Source organism: Schistocerca gregaria, chromosome 9, assembly GCF_023897955.1.
Source record: "Schistocerca gregaria isolate iqSchGreg1 chromosome 9, iqSchGreg1.2, whole genome shotgun sequence".
NCBI lineage: Eukaryota > Metazoa > Arthropoda > Insecta > Orthoptera > Acrididae > Schistocerca > Schistocerca gregaria.
This window is the reverse complement of record NC_064928.1, coordinates 181,667,461-181,677,729: the sequence shown is the minus strand read 5'-3', so window position 1 is coordinate 181,677,729 and position 10,269 is coordinate 181,667,461. Positions and strand designations below refer to the sequence as shown.

General features: G+C 49.4%; 1 pseudogene; it reads right to left on the bottom strand.

Annotated features, from left to right (window-relative positions):
* Positions 1–8,430: 8,430 nt before the first annotated feature.
* On the bottom strand, positions 8,431–8,548 carry LOC126292351 (5S ribosomal RNA; annotated as a pseudogene).
* Positions 8,549–10,269: the final 1,721 nt, after the last annotated feature.

Genomic DNA, 10,269 nt, shown 5'->3' with positions numbered 1-10,269 from the left:
CTGGAACCGATTTACCCCTTCATATTGACTTCTATTCTCAATCAGCAACGACAAATAAGGTCAGAGAGAGGAAGGAAGAGGAGACGGACAAGATAAAGGAAGGAAATGAGTATACACTACTGGTCATTAAAATTCCTACACCACGAAGATGACGTGCTACAGACGCGAAATTTAACCGACAGGAAGAAGATGCTGTGATATGCAACTGATTAGCTTTTCAGAGCATTCACACAAGGTTGGCGAGAGTGGCGACAACTACAACGTGCTGACATGAGGAAAATTTCCAACCGATTTCTCATACACAAGCAGCAGTTGACCGGCGTTGCCTGGTGAAACGTTGTTGTGATGCTTCGTATCACGAAGAGAATTGGGAACCATCACTTTTCCGACTTTGATAAAGGTCGGCTTGTAGCCTCTTGCGATTGTGGTTTATCGTATCGTGACATTGCTGGTCGAGACCCAATGACTGTTAGTAGAATATGGAATCGGTGGGTTCAGGAGGGTAATACGGAACGCCGTGCTGGATCCCAACGGCCTCGTATCACTAGCAGTCGAAATGACAGCCATCTTTACCGCGTGACTGAAACGGATCGTGCAGCCACGTCTCGATCCCTGAGTCAACAGATGGGGACGTTTGAAAGACAACAACCGTCTGCACGAACAGTTCGACGACGTTTGCAGCAGCATGGCCTAGTAGCTCGGAGCCCGTGGCTGCGGTTACCCTTGACGCTGCATCACAGAAGTGAGCGACTGCGATGGTATACTCACCGACGAACCTGGGTGCACGAGTGGCAAAACGTCATGTTTTCGGGTGAATCCAGGTTTTGTTTACAGGATCATGATGGTCGGATCCGTGTTTGGCGACATCGCGGTGAACGCACATTGGAAGCGTGTATTCGTCATCGCCATACTGGCGTATCACCCAGCATGATCGTATGTGGTGCCATTGGTTACACGTCTCGGTCACCTCTTGTTCGCATTGACGGCACTTTGAACAGTGGACGTTACATTTCAAATGTGTTACGACCCGTGGTTCTACCCTTCATTCGATCCCTGCGAAACTATACATTTCAGCAGGATAATGCACGACTGCATGTTGCAGGTCTTGTACGGGCCTTTCTGGATACAGAAAATGTTCGACTGCTGCCATGCCCAGCACATTCTCCAGATCTCTCACCGATTGGAAACGTCTGGTCAATGGTGGCCGAGCAACTGGCTCGTCAAAATACGCCAGTCACTACTCTTGATCAACTGTGGTATCGTGCTAAAACTGCATGGGCTGCTGTACCTGTACAAGCCATCCAAGCTGTGTTTGACTCAATGCCCAGGCGTATGAAGGCCTTTATTACAGCCAGAGGTGGTTGTTCTGGGTACTGATTTCTCAGGATCTACGCACCCAGACTGCGTGAAAATGTAATCACATGTCAGTACAATACATTTGTCCAATGAATACCCATTTATCATCTGCATTTCTTCCTGGTGTGGCAATTTTAATGGCCAGTAGTGTAAATAAGTGGAGTGTGGATATGGTGATAGCCATGAGAGAAGATAAGATGGATAGAGAAAGTGTTCGTCACGAAATTTACAGGGAGCAGGGCGACGGTTGTGCACAGAGACAGGGGAGAGAAGAATGAGAAGGAGAAAGAGACAGGCAGAAGGGGAGGTAGAGGGAGAGGGAGGGAGCTGGAGATTAGGATGTATATTCAATTCCCATACATATTTAGCAACTGTGAAGCATTGTCCGATTCGCCAGATTGACATAAATTTCAACTTGATACCTGGGAGAAAGAGTTTTTTACACTCGGCCATGTCTTTTGATTACATTGACTTAGAAGTTTACACTTTTTACACTGCCAAGGGACCGTAGGTCTTAGTACTTGAGATAAACTTGATACCTCTCCCCGTTCGTGAGAAGAAGACGGCTTAACAGTAGCACAAAGAGACAGACAACAATGTGTCTCTATGAGGATTCGGTTACGGAGTTACGGAACTCGAAAAACCACCTTGTATTGCCCGGGAGGCATGGCTGCACTCAGGAGGACAGGGAGCTGCGGCCTGATTCACACACACACACACACACACACACACACACACACACATACATGTCACGTGTCCGCTTCAGCAGTGCGACGCATCTGTCTCGGCTGCGTCACTGCCGCGACGCCAGGCGCGGGACTTCCCCGTTCCTAGGGACGGGGAGGGGAGCGGGGCAGGAACGGGGAATCCCCGCAGCGCCGCGCTCTCTGCGCCATCACTCCGGCGCCCTCCGAAGGCAGCAGCCATTAATCTTCGCCTCAGCCCTGTCCTCCCCTCTGGTGTTCCGCGCACCGCGGCGGAGCTGAGCGGTTTTATCGCTGCAATATTAACGCGCATCCATCTCCAGCTCTTTGGCACACGGCACGGCCGCGGCGCCGTCACGCCCGCCTCCAGCACCGCCACATGGTGGGTGGCAGAGTGGGAGAGTGATCGCTCGCTCCGGCGGGCAGCCGTGTCGCCTACCGTCCTAAAAACGCCGCACTAATCGCACGTCCGCGTCACTGCCGAGGAGCCACAGTGTGCCACGCGCGTTTTATAAACGTTTGTCAATTCGCTTTGGAGGAAAGTGAGATTTTGATATGCATTACAGGAAGTTATCACCGCTGTGCGTGTGAAGGTCTGCAATTTAGAGTCGGCAGGTGGCGTGGAGTTACCACAGGCGGCCTACAGGGAGCACTGGGGACAGAACCAGCTGAGCTCGTGAGGGAAAGCAGTTGGAGCAAGTAGGATAACTATGGGGCAGGTGATGCTTGCTATATGCGGTACTGACTGTCATTTAATAAGAAATAGTAGTTGTCAGGAAAGTCGCCAACCAAGACTGTAGCAATAATATGTTTATAACTGCTGGACGTCAGAAAAGAAACATCACGAAGACGGGCAAATTAAAAAAAATTACTTCTTATGTGTATACGATGAAGTGACAAAAATCATGCACTACCTCCTAATATCGAATTGGACCTCCTTTCGCTCGGAGTAGAGCAGCAAACAGACGTGTCAAATGTTTTTTATTCCAGTCTTTGACCACAATATCTATTCTTTTGACAATGACCGGTTTCAGTCCGTAACGACCATCCTCAAATCTTTTCTACACCATGTCCTAAAGTGATAAGGCCATAATGGCATCTTCAAAGCATATAAATACACTCCTGGAAATGGAAAAAAGAACACATTGACACCGGTGTGTCAGATCCACCATGCTTGCTCCAGACACTGCGAGAGGGCTGTACAAGCAATGATCACACGCACGGCACAGCGGACACACCGGGAACCGCGGTGTTGGCCGTCGAATGGCGCTAGCTGCGCAGCATTTGTGCACCGCCGCCGTGAGTGTCAGCCAGTTTGCCGTGGCATACGGAGCTCCATCGCAGTCTTTAACACTGGTAGCATGCCGCGACAGCGTGGACGTGAACCGTATGTGCAGTTGACGGACTTTGAGCGAGGGCGTATAGTGGGCATGCGGGAGGCCGGGTGGACGTACCGCCGAAATGCTCAACACGTGGGGCGTGAGGTCTCCACAGTACATCAATGTCGTCACCAGTGGTCGGCGGAAGGTGCACGTGCCCGTCGACCTGGGACCGGACCGCAGCGACGCACGGATGCACGCCAAGACCGTAGGATCCTACGCAGTGCCGTAGGGGACCGCACCGCCACTTCCCAGCAAATTAGGGACACTGTTGCTCCTGGGGTATCGGCGAGGACCATTCGCAACCGTCTCCATGAAGCTGGTCTACGGTCCCGCACACCGTTAGGCCGTCTTCCGCTCACGCCCCAACATCGTGCAGCCCGCCTCCAGTGGTGTCGCGACAGGCGTGAATGGAGGGACGAATGGAGACGTGTCGTCTTCAGCGATGAGAGTCGCTTCTGCCTTGGTGCCAATGATGGTCGTATGCGTGTTTGGCGCCGTGCAGGTGAGCGCCACAATCAGGACTGCATACGACCGAGGCACACAGGGCCGACATCCGGCATCATGGTGTGGGGAGCGATCTCCTACACTGGCCGTACACCTCTGGTGATCGCCGAGGGGACACTGAATAGTGCACGGTACATCCAAACCGTCATCGAACCCATCGTTCTACCATTCCTAGACCGGCAAGGGAACTTGCTGTTCCAACAGGACAATGCACGTCCGCATGTATCCCGTGCCACCCAACGTGCTCTAGAAGGTGTAAGTCAACTACCCTGACCAGCAAGATCTCCGGATCTGTCCCCCATTGAGCATGTTTGGGACTGGATGAAGCGTCGTCTCACGCGGTCTGCACGTCCAGCACGAACGCTGGTCCAACTGAGGCGCCAGGTGGAAATGGCATGGCAAGCCGTTCCACAGTACTACATCCAGCATCTCTACGATCGTCTCCATGGGAGAATAGCAGCCTGCATTGCTGCGAAAGGTGGATATACACTGTACTAGTGCCGACATTGTGCATGCTCTGTTGCCTGTGTCTGTGTGCCTGTGGTTCTGTCAGTGTGATCATGTGATGTATCTGACCCCAGGAATGTGTCAATAAAGTTTCCCCTTCCTGGGACAATGAATTCACGGTGTTCTTATTTCAATTTCCAGGAGTGTATAATCAGCACAGCATCGTCACATAGATCTAAAATAAGGTGTATAATAGGCCACATCGTCCTCGTAAATTCTCTAGCAACTGTGTTCTGAAATCGCGAAACAGCCATGTCTCAGCAGACGAAAAACCTTCGTGCCACATATGTTCAGGGATTTCAGCATACGTTTGGTATTAGCATTCAGGTATTCTGGACAGTCATGCGATTGGGACATACCTCCTTCCGCTCACGCTAACTGCTCCAGCATATTTGATCTTCCTGCATAACGTATTGGACCCCCTTATAGAGGCTGTACCGGTAAGTGTCCGCCAGGAAATGTGGTTCCCGCATATTGATTCAGCACCTCACTTCTCACGTGCGGTCTGAAGATATCTCAATAGAAGATGTGATAAACGATGGAAAGGTCGAGATGGTCCAACCGCGTGGCCACAGTGTTCGCCATGTTTCACTCATATGGGCAACTTCTTGTGTGGTTGTACTCAAATTTTAATTTACGAAAGTCGTGTAGAGGCAGAGAAACCTTTGCTGGCACGCGTTCTGGCCGATGCTTTGGAAATTAGAGACACCAAGTGGGATGGAGAGTGTTTACTAGAACGTGCTTCGTTGGTACAATGCTCTGTAACAACGTTCATGGTCGCCACATCGAACCGCTGTTGTAATGCATCAGTACTGTTCTGTACGTACAGTATGTTGGGTTCCTTTGTGTTCTGTAATAATGTAAATACTTAACGTTTGTGTTAATACAAACAACTGTGCTTAAATGGTAAATGGATGTTTCGTTATGTTTCCTTTCGATTTGTTATCTAATACACACATCATAAAAAAGTTTAACATCACTTCGATTCCGATAGTTCCGGAACCTGTACAGAAAATTGGAATAGATATCAACATAAACAACCTTTCAACCCTTTTTGCTGCTCATGAAAACCTTACATTATATGTTCTATCACAATACAGCGAGACCTTCTGAAGTGGTGGTCCAGATTGCTGTACACACCGGTATCTCTAATGCCCAGAAGCATGTTCTCTTACATTGATGGGTACCTGTATTCGTTGTCCCATACTATTCACAAGTTCATCAAGGCACTGCTGGTCCAGATTGTCCCACTCCTCAACGGCGATTCGGTGTAGATCCCTCAGAGTGGTTGATGGGCTGGACAACATGCTGGCTACTCTAGTCGAGCGTTTTCGTTATCCTGGAGGAAGTCATTCACAAGACGTGCACGATGGGGCGCGAATTGTTGTCCATGAAAACTAATGCCTCGCCAGTTTGCTGCCGAAATGGTTGCACTATCGGTCGGAGTATGGCATTCACGTACCGTACGGCCGTTACGGCGCGTTCCATGACCACCAGTGGCATACGTCGGTCCCACATAATGCCACCCCAAAACAGCAGTGATTCTCCACCTTGCTCCACTCGCTGGACAGTGTGTCTAAGGCGTTCAGCCTGACCGGGTTGCCTCCAAACACGTCTCCGGCAATTGTCTGGTTATAGACATATGCGATGCTCATCGGCGAAGAGATTATGATGCCAATCCTGAGCGGTCCGTTCGGCATGTTGTTGGGCCCATGTGTACCGCGCTGCATGGTGTCGTGGTTGCAAAGATGGACCTCGCCATGCACGTCGAGAGTGAAGTTGAGCATCATTCACTTTATTGCGCACAGTTTGAGTCGTAACACGACGTCCTGTGGCTGCACGAAAAGCAGTATTGAACATGGTGGCGTTGCTGTCAGGGTTCCTCCGAGCCATCATCCGTAGGTAGCGGTCATCCACTGCTGTAGTAGCCCTTGGGCGGCCTGAGCGAGGCATGTCATCGACAATTCCTGTCTCTCTGTATCTCCTCCATGTCCGATCAACATCGCTTTGGTTCACTCCGAGACGGCTGGACACTTCCCTTGCTGAGAGTGCTTCCTGGCACAAAGTAACAATGCGGACGCGATCGAACCGCTGTACTGACCGTCTAGGCATGGTTGAACTATAGACGACGCGAGCCATGTACCTCCTTCAACTGCCTGACCCCCCCCCCCCCCCTCGTCTAATTGGTGCTGCTCATGCATGGTGGTTTACGTCTTTGGTCTGGTTTAGTGACATCTCTGAACAGTCAGAGGGACTGTGTCTGTGATACAATATCCACAGTTAACGTCTGTCTTCAGGAGTTCTGGGAACCGGGGTAATGCAAACCTTTTGTTGATGTGTGTTATTGTACTGCGTCATTTGTAATTCATTTCCGCAGGCAGAAATGGATGAGCTAAAATTCTGAACCGAAACTTTCGTAAAACGCAGACTGTATATTTCGGGACACTGGTTTCTATTCAAAATATTATGTACTCAGTCTCCTCCACGAGTCCTAGATGTCTGTAAAGGGGATTTGCGAGCCACCTGTAATATGAGATGAAGCGTAAATGAGAACAGGAAGAGGTCGCAGAGGGGAAGAGATACAATGACAGGATGAGACGTAGCATGGGTGTATGAGATGGGTGGGATGCTAGGCAGGAGGTGTGGTATAGTGGAGACGGTGTTTCACAAGAGGTAGGAGTGCAGGGCTGCGTCAAGGCGACCGTGGACTGAAACAACAGCGACCTTTGTACCATTCCTGATCGCCTGTTTCGTGTCAGCCACTTGCGCGTTAACGATGTGACTACACCATTAATGATACAGTCAAACCGCGACAGGTGATTGTATTATTTGCTTCATTACTAGTTCCTCTGAGCAAACCTTCAGCTATTCATTACCACGTTAAAGGTTCAGATGGCTCCGCGAATTTGACGATGGCTCAGGGCGGAGTTTTGAACCTTTAACGTGGCAATGAATATCTGAAGATACACCCGTTTGTACAGTGCAACTGTATTCTTTCAATCGCACGATTAACACGGAAGTAAACACTGCGCTGTGTGTACGTCTGTAGTTGCGGTCGCTTCTTTGTTCTCTGCAAAACGTAAATCACGCCGTATCGGGTACGGCTGTGCACACTGACTTAGCAGATGTCATATGCAAGCACCTAATACCGCATAGTCCCTCCTCTGACCCTGAGGACGCCAATGGTACGCCGTGGACGAGTGTCTACGGGTTCCTGGTACTCGTCTGGAAGTAAAATATTTGGACATTTGTGGTAAGGTTCTATGGGACCAAACTGCTCAGGCTTACACAATAAATAAACTAGCTTAGCGTAAGGACAACACATACACCCATGCCCGAGGGAGGACTCGAACCACAGACGGGGGGATCCGCGCGAACCGTGACAAGGCGCCCAAGACCACACGGCTACCCCGCACGGCGTCTGGACGTAGCTCATACCAAATCGTTAGTAGATCGACAGCCAATTATGGTCGCCTCGTGGATGCAGGCGGCGCGTTATCATCTTGAAACACAGCACGACCGTCGCGGTGTTGGAAGGGCAAAACCAGGTGGAAATGGTCCCCGAGCAGCCCAGCATATACAAACATGGCCCAAACTTTACGACCTGATTTTTTTCTACCTGGTCGTCACTGCACCACTGAGTGGACTACGGCAGTCTGTATATACTAACCTTCTTGCGTCCAAGCGTCCATATTTCAACACCTGACCTGCTGCCCAGAGAAATGTAAGCATTAATGGGCTGCTCTTGCAATACATACTTGGGAGTTACTAAAAACTAATCCGTCCAAACACACCTTGGAAGGTCCAACAGTACCGACCGAACGCCGTGTCATCCTCAACCCATAGGTGTCACTGGATGCTGATATGGAGGGGCATGTCCGCTCTCCTGGACGTATGTCAGTTGACGAGACCGGAGCCGCTTCTTCTCAGCCAAGTAGTTCCTCAGTTTTCCTCACAAGGGCTGAGTGCACCCCGCTTGCCAACAGCGCTTGGGAGACCGGATGGTCATCCAACCAAGTGCTAGCCCAGCCCGACAGCGCTTAACTTCGGTGATCTGACAGGAACCGGTGTTGCCACTGCGGCAAGGCCGTGAGCTGGAGTTACTAGCCAACCTAAAAATATACGACTTGCAATAGCTACAACTGTTAGTCCACAAATGACATAAATACTGATGTAATATTGCTCAATACACCGTCCTCAGTTACCAAAAGAAATATCTGCACTCACACCAGTTACACCCAATATAATTTGACTTTACTGGTCTTTGGGCGTCAAGTCTGCGGAAAAGACAGTTAAATTACCTACTTCTGGTAACACGAGAAGACGACACTCGTGTCCATTAGGGAAACGTGACGATCTGGTGAAAGTTGCTGTGCATTCGAAAATGCACGCGATGGAACTGGATGGCTTTGTGGACACTGCTGGCTGCTCGCCACTGTAGCAGACGACAACGTCAGTCGCGAACTGAACTGCCCCAGCCATGTCCCTAACAGATGGCCGTTCCATTGGCAATGCGAGTATTGCCGCTCCGGCTTCAGTGTTTTGGTTACTAGGGGAAATATCGGCAATACGCATTTTCACAACACATATGTCGTGCGGATGAAATATTCCACATTTGTGACAGATTTTTCTGCTGCTCCTTGTCTCTCACAACTTTACTTGCCTCCTGGTCAAAGTCCCTTCCAGAACAGCTAACGGCCGGTCCCTTTACCAGGAAAATGCACCCCAAGCCATAACAGAGATAGCACCGCCTCCGGCCACACCTTCTTAGCAGGTGGAATCCATCGATTCGTGTTGTCTGCGTCACACAAGGTGCCTCCCATCGCGATGATGCTCCTAAATAAACATAACAGAGACGTAGGATTTGTATGCAAGAAATAACATTTTCCTTTCATGGTATTCAAGCATCACTACCATAATCGATTACAATTACTTCTTAGCTTGCTCTTCTGCCTTTGTTACCGAGTTCCTCCACCGAGAGCTCCCAACGGCAGATGCTAGCAGACAGCAGCCGGCAACAATGCGCTGTACCCACAGCAGCAACCTACTCCCTACTTGAGCAGCTGTTGACATCCGTTGTGGCAACAATTTAGGGGCACACACTGACGTCAGTTACAAAGTTATTTTAAACAGAGCAGACTCTTTATTGTCATCAAGTCGCGAATTACAGGACGAGACTGGAAAAAAGTCAAGTGGTTCAAAGCTCTTCTCGGTGTAAACAAGAAAATGAAACTTTGACGGAAAATTGTTGGTAGATCGGTGGTTCTGGAAGGGTTAGTGAAGTTAACTAGAGTTTTCACGGTGGCAGGAATAGTTACAGAATTATTGATGACGTGATTGTTTGTTGGGACGAGCAAGGAGAAGAAATGGGGACATCACACAAATTATATGGAAGGACATGACGATTCCAAATAAATATAAAAATTTCGTACTACTACTACTACTACTACTACTACTACTTCAAAAACTGGATCATGCGAATGAAATGTGAAACAATTTCCTAACATATAACTTTTTGCTTGTAATAGGTCTAATAGTCATTTTACATTGGTGGTTCGTGATTTATATTCTGTCCAGCTATTTATGTAAACGAGGTACCCAAAATTGACCATTTGTGTCAAAACAGTATCGCTTATTTGACGTGTGTTACAATTGCTGCAATATTAGAAAGACCTATCGTAATTCGTCCGACCATGTCTCGTAACGCCATAGTTCCAGTGGCCAATCTTGGCGACTATTGCAAGCTGTTGTTCGCCATGACGTCGGGTTAACAGCGGCACCGGCTGCCGAACTCCGTGGAAGCCGTGTTCCTACGG